Genomic DNA, 19,131 nt, shown 5'->3' with positions numbered 1-19,131 from the left:
CCAAAAAAATGAAACATGATAAACTATCTTCCCAGATTTATGTGTAGTTTATAAGAATGGCAGTAGATAAGTAAGTCAAAATTTAAGTGACAGCAATAAAAACAGCAAAGCAAGAAAAAGTAAACTATTTGCAAAGTGAAGAGTCAGTGTTGTTAAATGAGTGGAATTGAGTGAAAGTTAGGAAATTACTCAATACAAAAATAGCATACAGTACAGGAGATATTAAAAAAAATACAGCATACCATCATCAGCACAGAAATTGGGACACAATAGAAAAGATAGCTGAGACTGGGGGAAAGCTCTGAATTACAGGAGATCAGCTATTACCATCTTGGATAATTATGTATTATAGGTGCAGTTTCTGTTGCATTGGTTCCCAAAGATTCTTTCATCACTTCTATGGATTAAAAAAGCCAAACACATTGAGGCATAATACCATGCTATGAGATACTACAGTACTCAGTATCTGGCACCTGGTAGTTACTCAAAAAATATTTGTGGAAAGGAGGAAGGAAAGAAAGAAGAAAAGCAAGCAAGCAAACAAGCAAGTAAGCCAGTGTGACTGCATAGAAAAACGAAGGTGGTAATATCAGGTTTTTTTTCCTATAAAATTCCTCAAATGTAAAAGGAAAAGTATGAGAAGAGCCTGAGTTTAAATTCATTGAGGTCCTATTACTGACAGTCTGAACATTAAAGAATCTAAATGTTGGCTGCTTGATATTTGGTAATATCTGGCTGGCTGCTTGATATTTGGTAATATCTGGCTGGCTGGATGTGACTGATATTTTGCTCTTTCGCAAATGTATTTTATGCATCCCTCTCCAAAATCCATACTTGACCTAATGTGGACATGTGCGGGAAGGAATTTTACTATGTTGGCTGGCAGATGAGAGCTAAAAAGTGCAGAGAGCTATGGTATATTTTAAAAGGGCACTTTTTGTTTTTTTTCACCAGGAATGTTGTCTTTCTTTAGTCCTGGGGGAGGAGTAATGTCTCTAGCTAATTACGGTGTCTCTTTAAAACCTTTCTTGGCAAATATCCCTCCCCCTTAGCATCTGTCCCACAAAACAATGCACTTAAGAGATTGAAGAGTTAAATATCATAGTCCTGTCTTTCCTGAATAATATAGTGTAGTGGGACGCTCAGTGATAAGGTCAGAGATTGGGGTGGATGGAAATCTGGCCTCTGAGCTGTAAGAAACCAGAACTTGACTAGTTTTAGCAACTAAAGTTATATCACCATCTCACTAGAGAGAAAAACCAACTGAAGTTCTCAGTTCAAGACCATATTATACTCTATATTATTCAAAACCATGATGACAAAAGTCAAACTCTCTGTTTATCATGTATGTGTATATATACCTATATACATGTATGTGTATACATATATATGTATGTATATTATGAAAATCTGTTTTGTTTCTGATTCAGATAATGGAAAATTATAGTCTTGATTTTCTATAAACAAACCAGGGTGAAAGTGGGTGGGCAATTCATCTCCTTCCTAAGACACTGGCTATATAGTAATAGCTTTTCTTAATTAATAGTTCCTTCAATATGCTGAATGATATTGAATTAATTAAATCATTTATTCTCTCTCTCTCTCTCTCTCTTTTTCTGTAGTTTTAATTGTGTGGTCTGTGGATCCCTGGGAATCCCATTTACCCTTTCAGCCAGATTGCAAAGTCTAAGCTAGTTCCACAATAATAGTAAGATGTTATTGCCTTTTTCATAGTCTTGACATTTGCACTGATAAAATGATGGGGAAAACTGTTGAAATCTTAGCAGCAAGGCAGTAGCCTCCACCCTTGAGTATATATGTTTTTAATATTTTGTGTGACAAAATGGGAAGTGCACATAACGCAATTCTGCTACATCCTGAAGTATCATAATTGTCTTGAGGAAACGTACTTGTGCTATTGTTTGAATTGCAAGTTAATGGACGACCACTGTTAACTTGAAAGAATGACTGACAAACACGATATAATTATTTAGACTTGGGTATTTTGCAAATATTTTCTCATAAATAAATGACTGTTGATTCAAGGATAGCATTTGTTGCCAATAATAAAATTTGAAATTTCAAGTGAAAATTAAAATTTTTGAAAATTTGCTGTTGCCATTATGAACTTGAAAGCTTCCCAATACATAAAGACTTTTCTGATATCATCCACAGTGATATTAAATGTAAGGTAGTTCTTTAGATATCGTAGCTTCTTCTTTATCTTTTTCTTTTTTTAAAATTAATTAATTAGTTTAGTTTTCGGCTGTGTTAGGTCTTCGTTGCTGGGCCTGGGCTTTCTCTGGTTGTGGCGAGCAAGGGCTACTCTTTGTTGCCCTGTGCAGGCTTCTCATTGTGGTGGCTTCTCTTTGTTGCAGAGCACAGGCTCTAGGCACGCGGGCTGCAGTAGTTGTGGCACGCGGACTCAGTAGTTGTGGCTTGCTGACTCAGTAGTTGTGGCTCATGGGTTCTAGAGCACAGGCTCAGTAGTCGTGGCACACGGACTTAGTTGCTCTGCAGCATGTGGGATCTTCCTGGACCAGGGCTTGAACTTGTGTTCCCTGCATTGGCAGGCGGATTCTTAACCACTGCACCACCAGGGAAGTCCCTTTGTCTTTTTCAGTACTATCATCTTCAGGTCTCCCTGGAAGATCACTTAGAATAACAGAACCTTTGCTGCCAGATAGCTCTTCTCATCCTCTGTCATTCAGAAGATGGTGTTGTCTGTGTAGTCATGACATGATTTTTTGATCTTGTGTTATGAAATGTGTCAATATTTGGAAGATCTACATAATTCAGCGAACCAAAATTTTCCATGTGACCGATGTACGATGTTACAAAATCATTCATAGTTAAAAGATCCATTCAAATTGCATCGTAGACCAATTGATTTTAATGAGACAGGGAACAAAAAAATCATTGATACTGCTTATGGGTCCACAATGCAACTAACCTTTAAGAAATTACCACTTGTTGAGTTTGGGTATAGTATCAAAGAATATTCCCAACTATCTAAAAATATTATTAAAACACTCCTCTTTCTAACTACATATCTATAGTTAGAAACAGACATACCTGAATGAGGCTAGGTTTTCTTCCTATCATTCAACCAAAACAGCACGTCACAAAAGATTGCATACAGAATAAGATTTGAAACTCCAACTGTTGTTTATTAAGCCAGACAAATTTCTTCTCCCTGTTAGGTTCTAGGTAGCTTTATGGTCCTACTTCTCAGCCCACACTAAGATTTGATTTGACCTCTAATCAACAGATGTGTCAATATTACTATTACATGATATAAACCACCATATTTATTAGGAAACGGCCTTTAATCTTTACCTGCCCTTTCTCCTAAAACATCATCCTGCTGATTTTGCAAACAATATTTTAGGTATATTGTCAAGATAGCAATAATAATTACTGCGAGGCCAATTATATTCATTCCTCTGCTAAAGTTTAAAGTTTAAAACTAAATTTTGAAGTTTAGGAAACTAAAGTACTCTCAAACAAGCATAAATAAAGAAGATCAATGTTGGAAAGATTCCTTAGGGTTATCTGGACTCATTTAGCTTACGGTGTCCCTAGCAAGTAGTCACCTTGATTATTCTTGACTATCTCCAGCAATGGGGAATTACCTCCTCATTCCATTTTGGGATATAAATGGAATCATACAATCTGTGATATTCTGTGTCTGGCATTTTTTCCTCAATGTGATGTCTGCAAGATTTAGTCATGTTGTTGTGGGTATCAGTAATTGGTTTGTTTTTATTGCTGAGTAGTATTCCATTGTATAAACATACTACAGGGTGGTTATCCATTTTTATCTTAGACATTTGAGTTGTTTCTAGTTTTGGCTACACTTTTCTACAAGTATTTTTGTTGACATATGTTCTCATTCCTCTTAGATAAATACCTAGAAGTGGAAATGCTGGGCCAAAGGGTAGGTGTTTAACTTTGTAAGAAACTGTCAAACAATTTTCCAAAGTGGTGGTACAATTTTACCTACCCACTGGCAGTGTATAGGTGTTTCTCCACCTTCACAACAACACTTGTCATGGTCATTTATTAATTTTAGCCATTCTAAGGGTATGTGTAGTTGTGATTTTAATTTACATTTCCCTGATGATACAATTTTTCATGTGTGTATTGGTCATTTATACATCTTTCTTTGTAAAGTGTTTGTTCAAGCCTTTTGCTTATGTGGTAAACTTGGGTTGTTTGTCTTTTAATAAGTTGTAGGTAGCTCTTTGTATATTCTGGATGCAAATTATTTGTCAGATACATATTTTTTGGGACTATTTCCTCCCTTTATCCCAGTTGTGGTTGCTTATTCATTTTCTTAATGACCTCTTTTGATAAGATGTTTTTAATTTTGATAAAGTCTAATTTATAAATTTCTCTGTCTTTTATTGTTGTTTCTTTGTGTGTCCTCTCCAAGAAATATTTTTCTGCCATTCAGATCACAAAGGTACTGTCATATGTTTTCTTTTAAAAGCTTTATAATTTTAGCTTTCTCATTTAAATCTATGATTCATTTCAAAATAATTTTATGCATGGTATGAGGTAGGTGTCAAAGTTCATTTTTTTTTTCCATATGGATGGAAGTTCTAGCATAATTTGCTAGTTCTAGCATAATTTGTTAAAAAGACTTTCCTTGCCCCCATTGGGTTGCTTTGTTTGGTACCTTTGTTGATATTTAAAATATTTAACCTTTGTTACTACAGGAGAGTATAACTGATAATCTTTCAAAAAAATTCAGAATGATTCTAAAATGGCAACTCTGAAGGGGAAACTCTCATTTTGATCTTTTAAAAGATTATTAGTTTTACCCTCTTGTAGTAACAAAGGTTAAATATTTGGAAAAGCAAAAGAAGTTGTCGTCCCCAACAACTGGCTCAAAAAATACTTTTAAGAAATAGTGGTTCTCAAGAAGAATGTGTGTACACCTGAGAGTATACGCATGCATATGTGCACATAAACTATTTGGCTGTTTTTTTTCTCTCAATTTTAAATAAAAAATGTCTATGTAATGCTGGTGAAACTTACATATGACAAAGGTGGAAGAGACAGCTCATATGTTAGGTGTTAAGCAAACACCTCAAAGAATCCTGAGCTTAGTGCTGATAACAGTCAAAGTGAATGAGATCGGCATATAAATTGTTGACAACTGTTACCTTATGTCTATGTGGGACTTCCATGCTGAACTGTCATTAAAAGTTAAAATTAATTACATTGGTCCAATGTGCTATCAAGTCCATATCTTTTATTTCTGAGTCTTAACTTTTGGTTCAATTAATAGCTGCTAAATATTAAAAAAAACATTTCTCTACTGCATTTTGTAGCACTGGAGGTGGATTAGATTAAAATAGAGATCTTTTTAAAAATACCAGTTTCCTTGTCTTAAAAATACTCAGCCTGCATGGGTAACCACAGTAAATATCTAGTATTTGGAGCATATCTTTCTGAACAAAGACAAGACAACTTGTAAGAAAGGTAAAGAGAAGAGTGTCTCAGTGGTGCTTTGCATTGGATTGTGAAAACACGAGGAAGGGGAAAAAGAGAAAAACTAGGGCACTGATAGAGGTCACAATACAAATTTGCCTTCCATGTGGTGGTGGGGTGATCAGTTTGCTAGAATAATGGCCTAGGTGGGGAAGAGTCATGCTGTAGGATATTTCCTGCAGCCTTCATCATGTTACAGACCATATAATCTACACCGGAGCTTATATGAAACTTTGAACTTTGTTTTCCTGGATGGATCATAGCACCGAAATCCTGACAAAGATAAAAAAATGTGGTCCTAAGTCCATCTTACGTATTAGCAACCATTAAAAGAAAGCTTTAGAACCCAGGCATCGTTCTCTCCTCTGAGTGATTTGATGATCTCTTTGGCAGTTGTGAATGTGACTTAAATATCATGATCTATACAGAAAATTCATCTAGTTATATCCAAGGGATATCAGAAAAATTTATATTAACTTAATGGAGACCTATAGAATAATTTAATGGATCCCCTTTACTGAAAAATTTAATTGAATTGTAACAACTAATCACATTGATAATTTATTAATTAATTTTCAAAATAATATTCACCATATTAGTTGAGTCTTTTGGCTCTCTAGTTCAGGTTTTTTTTAAGCTTGCTCTTTCTCAGGAGGAAAGAATACAATTGAAACAATCTGAGTTCATGTTTAATGGCATACCTACTAGAGTCCAGAGGGTAGTGCTTTACAGAAAGCATTTGCACTTTTTTCTTTAAAAAATTGATTTTTCAGTTATTCTATATATTAATAAAATCAAGAAAATACTACAATAAAATGGCACCAATGGAAATACTTTTTTTTCCCCCCAGAAACCTTACATATCAAAACTGAAAAAGTGTTCCTTTGGTAAAAAGAACATCAAATAACGAGATGCGGTAATATGTATTTTCCTTTTTCATATGGTAGGACTTTCATTGATTCAGACTCTTATAGCACTATGAATTTGAGGTAGCAAAACATTTGTGCTGGCATTTAAGACTCATATTAACAATATCTACAAAGATTGTTCTCCATATGCTTTATGCTCATTCTGTATATCACATGCCTAATTATATGGTGATTTATAATGGTGCAGTTCTTTAAACTGATTTTTCAGCCAAGCTAGCCTCTAATTTGTAGAGTCTCTCTCCGTATATCAATAGCCCCCGCACAAAACACCATTTCTCATTAAAGGTTCCCATTCCCTTTGGCAGTCAGGATAAAATCTCTAATCAAGCTTGAGGAAAGAGACAGAGTTCAAAGATGTCATTGGTTCCCCAGGCTGGTCTTGTGTGGCTTGCTAAAAGTTCCCTGGCTTAACATTTGGTCTCTGAAGAGAACTGTCAGGGTCGAATAGTCCAATCAGCAGTCAAATAAAGAACACTAAATGAGCAAAAAAGGAGAGTGAGTTTTATAAAAGAGAACATAAACTTCAGTACTTGTTTCAGTCTTACAATTTTAGCAACTGCTCCCCATGAGCTTTCTGTTGCATTCATCAGGATATGCTAACCTCAGAATCCCATTGCTTTTGGAAACATCCAGTATTTACGCCTAGTGATCTCTTCTTTTCATGATATTTTATTCTTCATCATCCTCCCCTCTTCATCTTCCTCCTTCTGCTTTCTTTTTCTATAAATTGTACGAAGTTTATGCATGTATGTGTAGGGTTAAGTGATCTTAATTGGCATATTCCTACAGGATTAATGCTTTCAGAGGCTATCTTTCGGAAAATTCACGTTTTTTGAGACTGTACAATGACAAACTCTTTCCTAAGAACTCAGGAGGACAATATACAACAACAGGCTTTTATTTTGTTTTGGGACAAAATTCAACAAAGATGTATATTGCAGATGTCAAATTCAATATTTTGCTCCTGATAACTATGTAGGACTCCTAGGAGCCTGTCTCGTAGGAGGAAAGAATAACAGGCTTAAGTCCCATGATGCAAATGTGAGAAAAGAATTTTGCCCATAATTTTAGCTTAACATTTAGGGAAGGAAGTTTCAATTTAATCTTAGAAAGTGGATTCTGTCTGCTGTCTTTTCACAAAACAGCAGTACCACTGTGAATTAACATTTGACTTCAGAATGTCCACATAGAAGTTTCTTGTTTTTGATATGCTCAAATAAAAAACAAAAGAAATACTTTGCATTTTAGCACATTTGAGTTTTACACTCCTGCATGACAGCTAATGCCCTTTTACAGATAACGTGTGGCCACAGTTCATGAGTGTATAATTCATTATAATGTTCACCATCAACACATACTTTGTCAGAGTGGTCTTGGCTGCATAAATTGGCCAGATTACACGTTTCTCAAAAGGTAAAATATTAAGGCTATCCTTGTCCACATGTTTCTTTGCTTTAGTAAATGGCCCAGAGTTATTCATCCCAGAATGACATCAGGAAGCATTTGACCCTTGCTGTCATGATTTCTAATGTCAGAATCTTCAATGAAAGTATTCTTTTGTAAATCAGTAGTCCATCTATTACCCATAGTATTTGGATGAGTCGCATGGCTTGTTTATGACATGTTTAATGTTTTGCGAATCCTGCCTCCTGATTCACTTCAAGTACTTTATAATTATATTCCTTGAAAACAGATGCTTTTAATATTCAGCTTGAGTGTTTTATAAGCTATACAAATATTTTGTTTGTGGTATTTTCTGGTGCTCACAGCCAAAATATGCTAGTCAACTTTTCAGAAGATCATTCATTTAATTGTGCAGGAACCTGGGGCGATTCAGCTTCTGAAGATTTTCCCCCAAAATGGGATCTGTCAACTTCATATATGTTTTACTACAAAGGACCAGGTCCCAGCACTTTAATTCTTTGACTGCATCATGAAACTATCTTGTCAGATCCTGACCAGCAATTTCATAAAGTGGTAATATGGCTCCTTTCCTTCTAGCTCTTGTCCTGGTTCCCCCTTCCTTCTGTTGTTGGGCTGAAGAGTTTTCCTCAAGCCTTCCAAGGAAGAAGCCCCAATTAAAACCACTCATTCTTGCGCCACTAAAACCCCACACAATGATTTGAAAAAATACCCCTAATTTGAAGCTGTTAATACAACTGTAATTTTGTTTCTTGAACATTGCTTGTTGTGGGGTACTGCCAATCTATGAAAACAAACCAGTAATAGCACAATTTGAGAACCACCCAGGGTCAATTGTCCTCTTTTCTTTTTTCTAAATAACCTATTAAAAAACCCCTAGCAGCTACAACAATAACTGAAGAAACTAGCAGTGCCAATTATGCCTGGGTAGTAGTAGTGGTAGCACAGCACCAGTCCCAGAAATACTCCAAACCAATAGTCTAATAATTTTCTATGCCCAGGCTACTCAGTATGAGAAATAGGTTGGCTGTTCTTTTGAGGAAGAAGTGTAAGGTTTTCGTATCTATGATTTTTTAGGATGTGAAACCTTAAAGACCATGTCTATAATGCAGTAAGCCTTATAGTTTTGTGCTGAAATTGAACTGAGTGAGTTTTAAAACATACTGGAGTGGCATGCATACATTTAGATGTCATTTGTGAGTTACTGCAATTTATAAGTATTGTTGATTTGAAAACAGTAATGCTGCTAGTTTTGAAACAATAAGATTCAACTTTTTTCCTCTTCTTTCTGGATCAAAGTCTCTATCTGCTGATCTCTTACTGTTTATTTTGCAGTAAGCCTATAGTTTTGTGCTGAAATTGAACTGAGTGAGTTTTAAAACATACTGGAGTGGCATGCATACATTTAGATGTAATTTGTGAGTTACCACAATTTATAAGTATTGTTGATTTGAAAACAGTAATGCTGCTAGTTTTGAAACAGTAAGATTCAACTTTTTTTCTCTTCCTCCTGGATCAAAGTCTCTATCTGCTGATTTCTTACTGTTTATTTTGCTTAGGTGCCATGTTTTAGTCTTTAAGTGTATATTCTGTAGTATGTCTTTCTCTAGTCCTTCATGGGAAAATCTGATCTATGTTGTAAATTTCTTGAGGAAAGAGACAATAACTGCCATGTGTTGCTTGGATACCCTTTAATACTTGATATATTACAACACACATAGTAGACACTAGTTAAATGAATTAATTAAATTATTCCATATTTCTAAGGCTTTACATATTTTTTAAAATTTAAGTATAGTTGATTTATAATGTTACATTAGTTTCAAATGTACAACATAGTGATTTGATATTTTTACAGCTTATAATCCATTTAAAGTTATTATAAAATATGAGTTATATTCCTTGTGCTATACATTGCATTCTTGTATCTTATTTATTTTATACCTAGTAGTTTGTACCCCTCAGTCCACTTCCCCTTTCGCCTCCTCCTACCCCTCTCCCAACTGGTATAAGGTTTTACATATTAATGTCTGTGCACATAATTTTAGAATTTAGCTATTCTTGATATTAGAATTCTTACACATTCTAATATTACCATCTGTCTCTTTAGTGCATTATTACAGAAAAATATATTGTCTGGAATGGTTGTGCTATGCATTATACTGTTTAATCAAGCATTCTGACTAATAATTATTTATTCTGAATATTATTCATGGATTAATAATTTTCAAGAAAATTTCCTGCTATGACATGTGTTTTTTTTCTTTTATTTTTTAGCATCTTTATTAAAGTATAATTGCTTTACAATGGTGTGTTAGTTTCTGCTGTATAACAAAGTGAATCAGCTATATGTATACATATATCCCCATATCGCCTCCCTCTTGCGTCTCCCTCCCACCCTCCCTATCCCACCCCTCTAGGTGGTCACAAAGCACCGAGCTGATCTCTCTGTGCTGTGCGGCTGCTTCCCACTAGCTATCTTACATTTGGTAGTGTATATATGTCCATGCCACTCTCTCACTTCGTCCTAGCTTACCCTTCCCCCTCCCTGTGTCCTCAAGTCCATTCTCTACATCTGCGTCTTTGTTCCTGTCCTACCTCTAGGTTCTTCAGAACCATTTTTTCTTTTTATTTTGGATTCCATATATATGTGTTAGCATACGGTATTTGTTTTTCTCTTTCTGACTTACTTCACTCTGTATGACAGACTCTAGGTCCATCCACCTCACTAGAAATAACTCAATTTCCTTTTTTTATGGCTGAGTAATATTCCATTGTATGTATGTGCCACATCTTCTTTATCCATGCATCTGTCAATGGACACTTAGGCTGCTTCTATGTATGACATGTATTTTAATGCTAAACCTAAATTAAACTAAGTAAAACCTTAGTGGTTCAAGAGATACGTCTTAGGTCTAGGTCTACCAAGCTAGAGAAAGCAAGAAATATCTGCTGATGGAAAGTTCTGGTTTGTAGAATAACAGGTAAATAAGCTTCTAATTGTATGACTTTATTAAAAAAGCTAAGATATCTAGAAGAGAAAACGTCTAAAGGAATATGGTCATATTTGTGTTTATAGATGAATTTATTCTGGAAAATATTCTCAAGGCCAAGAATCTCAAACTGATCATCATTTTATTTTTTATTTTTTATTTTTTTATTTTTTTTATTTTTTTTTGCTGTACGCGGGCCTCTCACTGTTGTGGCCTCTCCCGTTGCGGAGCACAGGCTCCGGACGCACAGGCTCAGCGGCCATGGCTCATGGGCCTAGCCGCTCCGCGGCATGTGGGATCTTCCCGGACCGGGGCATGAACCCGTGTCCCCTGCATCGGCAGGCGGACTCTCAACCACTGCGCCACCAGGGAAGCCCACGATCATCATTTTAAATATTGTTCTAGAGTAAACAAGTAGCCAAAACAAAATCTAGGAGTTGCCGATCCTATTGTGGAAGATAAATCTTCATATATATATTTTTTAGTTTCTCCTCATGTCTCCCTCTATTTTACACAGCACATCACTCACCTATAATGTCTGCTTCATGCTTAATTTAAGAAGAGAAGGCAAGGGGTGGAAAAATATCATCTAGTAACTTAGTTCCCAGGGACAGTCAGTAAGTCACTTTCTCCTCAAGTCTAGAAAGAGCCTTTCTCTGAATGTAGACATTCCCATTGAACCTGACCTTCTGTAAAATAGTTCAGCCTCTGGGAAAAGAGGCTCCTGGGTCCTCTGCACATTCACTCTCCATCCACATTCCAACTGTCCTGAGTCTCCTGACTGACAAGGGAGAAGCAAACTGACTTGAGAAGTTGTCCAAAAGGGGTAAAAATTATCGTAAATATCTTTTCCTGACCATCCACCTTACTCCTATGGGAACCCTTTGTGAATGAAATTATCCCTGGAATTACTATCTCTGAAAGTGGATATAGCATGAGGGGTATTACAATGCAGACACACGCAGATTATTATCTATAACATTGGCAGGCTAAGTCAAGGTTTTCTTCCTTTAAAGCATAGAGGGGGGTGGATGTGTAATCTCATTCTGTCAAAAAGGCTGAAAATTTTCATGCATCACTGTGTTTCAAAATAAATTACGTGCATAGTAGTGCTACATTAAACCAACTTCCAGCACTGAAATGTTTCTTCACCGAGTTATGATGCTTTTTTATCTCTTGAAATAAGAAACATATTTAACTTGGTTTCTCTGATCATCCTGAAAATAATGCTCTCTTGTTTTGGAATAAAGTAGAAACATACATTTTAAATCAAGAAGTATGCTTTTCATTGAGAGTGGGGGAAGCCGGCACCTCGTGCTGACTTTAAAGCGGTTTTGTAGAGTTGCGGAGGGCGGACATGGCCCACTTCATCCACAGCTCAGCATGCTCACTACTGACAATCAGGGCTGGTTCAGACGAATATTATGGAGTGAGGTTTCACTCACTTCTGTCAAGCCTCCTCTCCCATCTCAGGATGAAAAAGAGAAGTGGCATTTCTTTTAAGCTTGGATGCCATATTCAGACTTATCCCACAGGCTTTATTTTTGACTTTTACCTCCTTCACTGCTAGTGGGAAATTGCCAAGAGTGTGTTGACTCTCTCTCCTACCCCATCAAATTTTCTTTTTTAGCTAAATTTGTACAAAAAGTTTTGTTGAAATGTGCCACACCTCAGCTCGGTATTCCCTGATACTACACAAAGTGAGTTGCAATACATTCTACACTGAAAATCTGAAATTAGTTTATGCACCCATTTCTGTAGTTAAATACCATGGAAGTCATAAGGGAATTTACAGTATGCTTTATAGGAGGTGGGGGACACCTCCTCTCAGTCTAATAAAATTTGGTAGTTCAGGGTTACTTCCTAATAGGTGCTATTTCCTCTATTTTAATAAAGGTATTTTAACACCTGAATTCTATGCCAGATACCATTGTCATTTTTTCCACTGACTGGCTCAACTAAATGCTGGTGGGGGCCAGACGCTCTTCAAACACTGCTGCTGAATGCCAAACACAACTAACATGCATATGGAAGAAGCCAGGGAAAGCAGCACCCCCCTAATTATAGCCAGAGGCGTGCAGTCCAGAAAGCTCACAGGAACTTCTGGGGTGGATGGGGGTCAGGAAGCTCCTCGACCACGGATCCCTGAATTGGCAGCTCTCCGTTCCCACCCCATCAACACACAGTCATTTTTTGCCTGCCAAATCCTCGTCCAACCCCAATTCAAATCTATTTATACTCGCCTTTCCTATTTCTGGGCTCAGATGCTAGCCCATACGGTGTGTTGACCGGCACTAAATGTTACTGTGAGGGACCAGCGTTTGCCAGCTTCCTTGGTTGCTGACAGCAGGGAGACAAAAGTTCTGAATATCCAAAGGGACCTTAATCTTCCTAGCATAATCCACGCCTCAAAGTGGTGGCAGTGAGGTTCAATTTAAAAGCACCGAGTCTCCTAAAATGGAAGAATTTAACAGGTTAAGATGCTAGCTGGACTTCTTCAGCAACAATGATAAATCCCCAGCAGTGGTTCTCAAACCGTAGTGTGTGCAGGTATCACCTGGGGAACGTGTCAGAGATGCGGGTTTGAGGCCCTGTGTACAAGGATTCTGATTTAGTTGGAGATGGAAGGGCCCAGGAATGTGTTTTCAGTAAACACCGCAGGTGATTGTGATGCAAATATTCTGAGGCCCCTACCTCTTTGAGAAGCAATATCAGGTCTACACTATTCTTCCCAAAACACTAGGCCTTGTTTCAAGAGTAAGGGATTAGCAATCTGATTTGAACACTTCAGTATTGGAGTGCTGCTTTAATTCAGATTTATTTAAAGCTTTGGAACGCTGAACCTTGTTGTAGAAGCTTTATTTAAAATTCTGAGGTAGAATAACCTTCTTTTCTGAGTTCAATTTTAACAAGGAATGCTATTTGAAGATTGTGGTCCTCGGTTTGTGAGGTCTGAGCATAAAAAGAAAATAAAACCCTACAAGTTGGACCTTCTTATGTAAAACTAGACCTCATTCTTTTTAAGAGGTGTGACCTTGGATCATTAAAATTTTTCTGAAGAGAAGAAATCTGGGATAGATAGCTTTCCTGATAAAATGTGCAGTAGGAATTGTAAGCAGCTTATATAGTGCACTATCCTTTATGCTGTTTTAAGGGAGTACTTAAATGAAAAGGAATGTTTTAAAGTTAACTCAGCTGAATTCTATGTAGAACAAAGTAAGCAGTCCCCAAGGTGCATAGCTTTTGATGTGTTCTCTTACTTCACTATTTATGGATAATTTAAGAAAACATTGCCACCTTCCTTTTTTGGGAGAGTGGGGTAGGTGGGCTGGACGATTCTGTGCTGTGCAGTCATGGGACAAAAGACACAGCACATTTAAACAAATATAAAGCAAGTTTTATTCATACAGCAGTGCCAAGGAAAGTGAGTTCAAGTTGTCAGTTTGTGGGTTTGGGTGTTCAGAGTAGAAAAACACAAAAATAAACACTTAAAAAAAAGGAGGTAAATGTTGATTGGATTGAGAGGAAGATGTGTGAGGGTGCAAGCAGGGCAGTAAATAACGAGATACTAAAGAAAATCCTGTGTTTGGATGAATAGTTAAACCTGATGGTTGCTTTAGGAACTTTTGTGATTGTGGAAGACTGAGTAGGATTAAGTAAAATTATTTCTTTCAGAGAAAATAAGTGTCGCTATTAGTGGAGATATAAACTTACATGATGTGAGTCTTCTTTTTCCGATATATGCAAAATGTTAGCTCTTATGCAATTGTGTATTACAGGAAAAAGGGTTTTCAGAATAAACAATACTCAAGTGTCTATACCAATCCTTAACTCTGTGCAATTCCCCCCTCTTATTGTTTACAGACTCACTGAGTTTACAAAACAATGGAAAATACCAGTCTATCAATACGTGTATTACCTTGTGTGATGAAATTTGGTCAGAGACCAAGGGGCATTTGGGTAAAGAAAGCTGTTGGGTGAAACAATAATACATTTATTAGCCATAAAAATATTGTGTCTTAGTATGGTTATATCGACTGGAGTTATTAAACTGAGGACTTCTAAATATATTTATTGACAGAAATGCCACCTACTCTCCACCCTGGGGTGTGGAAATAAATGAAAATAAATGACCTCCAGACTTCTTAGTAGTTTCTAAGAAATATTTTTGGATGATATACTGTTATATGTGATAAAATCTTCTTATACTTGACTGTCTAAGAAGGCAATACCAAAGGCAATATACCGATAGCCATTAACAGGGTTTGTCCACCAGTTTACAGGTGTCAATAAACTTTCCATTTTACAAAGGGAGTTTATGAAGTCGGCAGTTCCTGGTCATTGCTGTGATGTTGTGTGTGGCACCTCGTATGCCATGTGCTTGCAGTAATGAGCCCATTCTGCAACTTACTCTGACAGAACTCTGTTATGGGCTATCACAGATATATCAAATATTTAAAGACACCCATTTCTTCCTCCATTTAGTGTGTATTATAAGATAGTTGGATACTCTACTAAAAGCATATCTCTCTGCTTTCATAAAGAGTTCTGGAAAAAAAGCAAAAGACATTTAAAGCATCAAAGAGGCTGATGAATAGGGATGCCAGGATATTCAAATACATTTAGAGACAGTATTGTCAAGCTTGTTTTCTGAGCCATGATACTAAAGATAGTAGAAGCCAGCAAAGAAAAGAACTCTGTAGAAATGCAAATCTCTTCAATGTTGAATCTATTAATCCATTGCACACTTTCTTCCGAATCATACTTACTCAGATGTACAGGCAACAAAAAAGTATTTAGAATATTTGCATAATTTCAAACACCCAGTTCATAAATTATTTATTGGTTGTGGTCAAATGAATGTTAGCTATTTCATAATTATCTTTTGTGTAAAAGGTTGCATGGTTTACAGAAATATTTCAATGGCAATTGAATATCTGTAGCTTGCTTAAACAGTGCAAAAAATAAATGGTACTTAATTATGTAGCACTGATGTACGTTTTTCTCATGTTCAAAAACGCTAAGAAAAATTACACTTAATTTGTAGATTTATTTTAAATGAACATTGTATATTTACAGTAAAAAAAAAAAAAATCATGTGTTAGACTCTAGGATTAGGCCAAAGCATTAACAAATAACATGACAGTGTGTTTTATAAACCAAATAATCAGGCAACTGTATGTCCTAGGACTTAAGAGTTATAATGTCATAAAACCTTAAAACAAGAAATGGCTTCAGGGATCACTAGTTCAACATTTCACTTTGACAGTTGAGAAAATCATGGAAAATAGAATTTCATTGCTTTACCCAAGATTGAAGAGACAGGATTCTAACTATGGTGGCTGAGTTCCTAATGCAAACCATTTTCCCCTATACCACATCAGCTCTACCATTTGAACAATCGTATTCCTTTTCTTAATAATGATTAAATTCTTAGGAAAATCTTGAAGGCTAAACAGCCATATTTGAATCTACTGGGTAAATCGCAAAGACCAACATGCTGGAGGAAAAGGTTAGGTAGTAAGGTTTACAGAAAGGTAATGTAAAGTTAGGTTGTATCCCTAGAAGTTTGGTTCAGGAAAAGGCGACAGTTCAAAACCCAAATACAAATTTAAATGAGTCCTTTAAGGGATATAATTTTCATTATATGACTAGTGGGCAGGTACTTTTGCTTTGCATGAGGGATTTTGGAATCTTATAAATGTTACTTAAAGATAAGGTACACTTCATGCTGAGAGGAAAGATGGCAAGTTCTTATTTAACAAACTTTGTGTGTGTTAAGTGTCATGCTAGGTTATGTGTATTAGTTGACTGGGATTGCCATAACAAAATACCATAGACTAGCTTATACGAAAGAAGTTGTTGTTTTTTTTTTTTTTGCGGTACGCGGGCCTCTCACTGTTGTGGCCTCTCCCATTGCGGAGCACAGGCTCCGGACGCGCAGGCTCAGTGGCCATGGCTCACGGGCCCAGCTGCTCTGCGGCATGTGGTATCCTCCCGGACCGGGGCAGGAACCCGTGTCCCCTGCATCGGCAGGCAGACTCTCAACCACTGCGCCACCAGGGAAGCCCCAAAAGAAGGAGTTTTTTTTTTGGTTTTTTTTTTTTTTTCACAGTTCTAGATCTTGAGGCAAGAAGTTCTACATCAGATAGGAGAAAATTCAGTTTCTGGTAAGACCTCTCTTCCTGACTTGCAGACAGCCACCTTCTCGTACCTTAGATTTTAATCCCTAGACAGCTTACTTGTCTTAGTATAGTCCTGGCCCTGGTCTGGAGCCAAAGCTGGAAAGTCAGAAGCTAACCTGTAAAATGTTCTTCTCGTGGCAAAAGTCAGAAGCTGTTATAGGGATGAACAGAAATACAGGAGGCCCCTTAAAGCCTATGCTAGAACTAGCACTGTCATCTCTGCACACATTAAGTTGGTCCAGCAAGACCATGGTAGACATAGAAATATAAAGATGCAAGACACAGGGCCAAGCTGAAGACTGATGAGGTGGGAAAGCATAGTTCTCTCATGGAGTTGGTGCTTCAGTTATCCAGTGGTGTATAACAAACCATGGTGACTTATTGCTTACAATCCTGTGTTGACTGGGCTCACTTGGGTAGTTTTGCTGCTCCATGTTGTATAGCTGCAATCATGTATATGGCTACATTCAGCTGTGAGCTCACTAGGACTAAATCGTCTAAGATGGTCTCTCATCTTAACAGAACCTCTCACTACATGGTTCTCATATTTATGGTTCTCATAATTTAGCCTGAACTTCTTCCAAGAGGAAGTGTTCTAAGGTCACAAGCAGCGAAGTATAAGTGCCTATCAAATTTCTGCTTGCATCACACTTGGTAATGTCCCATTGGCCAAAGTAGGTCACATGGCCAAGATGAGGGTCAGTGTGGTAGAGGATTTTACAGGTGCATGAAGAAACGGAGAAGAAATGCAGTTGTGGGACCACCAGTGTAATGGTGTACCACAGTTTGCCCTCTGGCCCCTAATGATTCACATCCCTTCCACTTGTAAAACTCAATAACTTCTAAGACTCCTAAATCCTAATCCCATTTTGGCATCAAACTCAGGCTTGAACTTCTGAATTTCATTATTTAAATCAGGTACAGCTATAATGAGGTATCTTGCTATGGTTCCTCATATGTAGCTCCTTGGATATTATTCCTCAGGCATGGCTTCTTGGGTAGCAAAGACTTGTAAACTAAGACAGGCTATCTGTTCCACACACACCCAATATTCAACGGTGAAACAGGGACAGGATAAACACAATAGAGGCTCCTATTTAAAAGGGGGAGGAATTGAAAGCACATAATAATTACTGTCCATTTTGTAATCCTTCTGGGCACATGCCCTCAATTCCCCTTGTTCTGGGTTCAGGGATTTTTCCTTGACTAGGGTCCAATTATGCTTCTTGGGATGGGGTCTTCAATCCATGGCTCATATCTGCGCACTCTTGACTCTTAGCTTTACCCATTCAGCTCTTGGCTTTGCTCTATGACTCATCCTTCTTTTTTCCAAGAAATGGCATATGTTTGCAGCTGAGTATATTTCCCAGCCTCTTTCCTGCCTACATTGGTGAGGGCCCAGGGACACCTTTTAATTTTGAACTGTTTTTGCCTCAAGTTGATTCAACTCCTTTAAAAAAAGTATGGGTTTTCTATATATCAAGCTCTAATTTACTCCATTTAGAAAAAAAAACCACATTCATAAATCTCTTTAAGACCAATTCCTCTCTACTTGAGGCTGCCTGCTGTAGAACAATGCCCTGAGAATTCTTAGAAGTCATTTTTATCTAGCTGATAGGGTCTATAAAGCATTTCCTTAAATCTTTTAAGGTCTTAACAAAGGATATTACACGTTCATCTTTTATTTGATCTTTACCTCAAAGTCATGTTTTGTGGTAGCACTCTGGATTTTATCTTTGCCTTGAGATCATTTCTTACTTGAGAATTTTTTGCTATCTGGAGAGACTGAAACTAAGAAGGAGTTTCATTTTCCCACCCATCAAGTTTGGGGTTGGAAATATCCTTTCTAAATTCTGCTTGGAAATTGACCAATTCTATCTATAGTTCATCTCTCTCTTGCACTACTTTATCAGGAGAGTCAACTGACATGTTCAACATTCTATGAAGAAATAGCCTCAAGTTATTTAAGTACATTTTTTGTCTTCAAAGTTATCACAGGCAACAATTTCATTTACCTTTCCAACAATAAAAGGTACCCCTTTATCCAGCCTTCAATGGCAATTTTCTTAGTGCTTTTCAAGCTTCCACTAACGGTCTCTT

Source organism: Mesoplodon mirus (genome assembly GCF_964341445.2).
Source record: "Mesoplodon mirus genome assembly, chromosome: 5".
Taxonomy (NCBI): Eukaryota; Metazoa; Chordata; class Mammalia; order Artiodactyla; family Ziphiidae; genus Mesoplodon; species Mesoplodon mirus.
Note: the sequence above shows the minus strand (reverse complement) of the source record.